We start from the raw sequence: 3565 nt of genomic DNA, 5'->3' as shown, positions 1-3565 counted from the left end.
AATTTCCACTGGCTTTCTATTTTACATATGTTAGTGTATATGCTTCCATGTTACTCTCTGCACTCCTCTCAGCCTCTCCTTCCTCTCCCCTGCCCTTGTCCGTTAGTCTGTTCTCTATGTCTGTGTTTCTGCAAATTGCTGCTCTGAAAATAGGTTCATAAGTACCATCTTTCTAGATTCCATATATATGTTTTAATATACAGTACTTGTTTTTCTCTTTCTGACTTACTTCACTCTGTATAATAGCCTCTAGGTTCACACACCTCATTAGATCTGACTCAAATGTGTTTTTTATAGCTGAGTAGTATTCCATTGTATATATGAACCACAGCTCACATGTAGCATTTTTGAACAAGTCACCATGGCCATGCTGCAGTACAGGCATTCCTGAAAGACACTGCAGGTCTGGTTCTAGACTTCCACAATAAAGCAAATATTGCAATAAAGCAACTTGTTAATTTTTGGATTTCTTAGTGCATATAAAAGTTATGTTTATACCATACTTTGGCCACCTGATGTGAAGAACTGACTCCTTGGGAAAGACCCTGATGCTGGGAATGATTGAAGGCAGGAGAAGAAGGGGTCGACAGAGGATGAGATGGCTGGGTAGCATCACCAACTCAATGGACATGAGTTTGAGCAAGCTCTGGGAGATGGTGATGGACAGGGAAGCCTGGCATGCTGCAGTCCATGGGGTTGCAGAGTCAGACACACTGAGAGACTGAACTGCACTGAACTGATACCATACCGTAGGCTACTAAGTGTGCAATAGCATTATGTCTAAAAAAATGTACATACCTTAATTTAAAAATACTTTATTGCTGAAAAATGCTAACCATCATCTGACAATGCTGAGTTCCCACAAGCTTTCAGTTTATTAAAAATGCAATATCTGGAAGCACTATAAAGTGAAGTGCATTAAAATGTGATATACCTCCACTTTCATTAGTCAGGACCAGGTCATGTGACCATTAGTGAAGTCAGTGTTGAGGTCAGTTCCACCTGAAGTGCCATTGGAAGATGAGGAAGAGAGTTTCTCTAGAAGAAAATTGAAGGGTAGTTTCTAGAAGAGGGAATGCTGAAGGGGTGAAGATAAACATTTACTCTGTTAGGTTAGAATCTTACTACACACTCTTATAGCATTATGGACTTTTCCCTCTGGTACTATTCACAGCTGTAATTTTATAGTTTTATTTGTGTGATGATTTGATTAATGTGTATTCTTTCACTAGGCTGTAAGATTCATTTGGACAAGTATGATTTTGTTTTGTTTTACCTTATTATTAAATCCCCAGTGTGTACCTGCTGCCAGTGGGAGCACAACAAATATCTTTTGAATAAATGAATAAACTCTGTTTGGATATGTGTTCTGGATATGTTTGGATAAACTATGTTTGGATATGTATTACATCATGGTGATTTTGGAGTTAGATGAATCTGAATTTCAGTGTTGACTCTATCACGAATTTGCTGTTAGAATAATTAATAAGTTGGCCTAAGATTTACTTCCCACATCTGTGAAATCAAAATAATTCATGGTTCATTGGACTATTTTGAGGATTCAATCAGGTCATGAATGCAAAGGGTTGGTATACTATAAGAACTGATTATTCTTTTCTTCCATCTGTTGCCAAGAAAACTGGTTATCCATACACCCATGGCAGAATTGCCGTATAGTTTACTCCCCAAACCAGACACTCCTTTAACTGTAACCATGGCATACATCCCAGTATTTTCTATTCCATAGGGCTCCACCCTTTAATCTGTTTCTGGAGAAAACTCAAGCTGTACTATAAGGTTCAGGGACCATCCTCCGAGTGACTGCAAGAGACAGCAAGGGACAAGTCTAGTCCAAGCAACAGGCAGTGGTGGGGTGGGAGGGTGGCGTGGGGTGGGGGTGATGGGCTGGTATGGCTCTTGTCTCTTCCAGTCGGCAGTGGCTCATGCTTGCGCTTGGTCGTGTCCAACTCTTTGTGACCCATGGACTGAAGCCCACCAGGCTCCTCTGTGCATGGGATTTTTCAGGCAAGAAAACTGGAGTGGGTTGCCATTTCCTATTCCAGGGTACCTTCCTGTCCCAGGGATTGATCCAGTCTCATGCTTGGCTTTGTACATACTCAGCAATCAAACTGATTACACAACGGTCTTTTACTTACAGTTTCTACTTCTCTTTGCATTTCTGCGCTTGTTTATAGCTTCATCTAACTGAGGGGGTCCATCCCACACCGAGTATCCAATCTGCTGTAATAAGCAGGGAAATGGGTAGGTTTCACACCAGCTTGGGTGCTAAGCACCACAGACAGCTGGTGCAATAGTCAGCGAACCGTGAGAACCTTCAGGCTGAGCGATGCTAAAGGAAAGTGTACCACACGCCGGGGAGGTTCCCACTACCTGGAGTGATGGAGTTATACTTGTTTCTCCCTCACTTTAAGGATATGGAGGTCAGTAGCTAGTAAAACGCCAGATCTGGATAAGAAGAGAACAAATTCCCTGAAAAGGACTGGTATAGATATTGAAGTGGGCAAGACAAAACACTGGAAAGCTGGCATTGTATCAGTATAAGGACAGAGCTATGAGAGGTTAAAGGTGCTGTAGGAGAGGAATAGAAATGACCTGAACAATTGCTTTGACCCAGTCTGGGCCTTGAAAGAGTTATCAAAGGAGACAGACATGAAAAATTACAATAATACAAAATAAAATTTTAATAAAAGTTTGTATAAAATTTTGTATGAGAGAGTCAACCTCTGTTTGGAAGAATTAGAAAAATGTTTAGTAAAGATTTCAAGAGCAGGGGACTTCTCTGGCAGTTCCATGATTAAGATTCTGCACTTTCAATGTAGGGGATATGGATTTGATCCATGGTTGAGGAACTAAGATCCCATGTGCCACACTGTGGGGCCAATAAAAAATTAAAATAAGCCAAATAAAAATAAAAAAGTATTTCAAAGACAGAAAAGTATTTGGGATAAACTTCAAGCAAAATGAGGTTTCTTGCATATCTGGTGGACAAGGGTGATCCAGTAGAAGTAAGAGTATGGGAGTAAGAGTATGGGGCCATACACGGCTAAGTGTTGGGCAGGGTATTTAGATATGGCTGAAAGTTAAGCTATGTTTGCAGGGATAGTAGGCATAGAGATTAGACATAGGGCAGAGTTCAAAGCCGGGTTATTCAGAGTTTGAATGTGGCAGCAGAACATTTAAGCTTTAGACTTGAGCTTTAGAGAAACTCAAATGCAGTGTCAGGATGACACATTGTCATTCCAGTCCCACATCTTAGAAAGTGACTCTCTGTGCAGGTAGTTGTTGAAGGCCTCAGATTCACAAAACAGGTGCTTTTCTCATGGGTCAGCCCCACGAGAGCTGATCTCTAGTCAATGGTTCAATGATTCACGGGTGCTATATTATTAGCAAGGTTGTCTGCCTAGAAAATCCCATGGACGGAGGAGCCTGGTAGGCTGCAGTCCATGGGGTCGCTAAGAGTCGGACACGACTGAACGACTTCACTTTCACTTTTCACTTTCATGCATTGGAGAAGGAAATGGCACCCCACTCCAGTGTTCTTGCC

Source organism: Bos grunniens, chromosome 20 (assembly GCF_055505025.1).
Source record: "Bos grunniens cultivar Pamir isolate PY7600 chromosome 20, Bosgru_T2T1.0, whole genome shotgun sequence".
NCBI lineage: Eukaryota > Metazoa > Chordata > Mammalia > Artiodactyla > Bovidae > Bos > Bos grunniens.
This window is presented reverse-complemented; position numbering follows the sequence as displayed.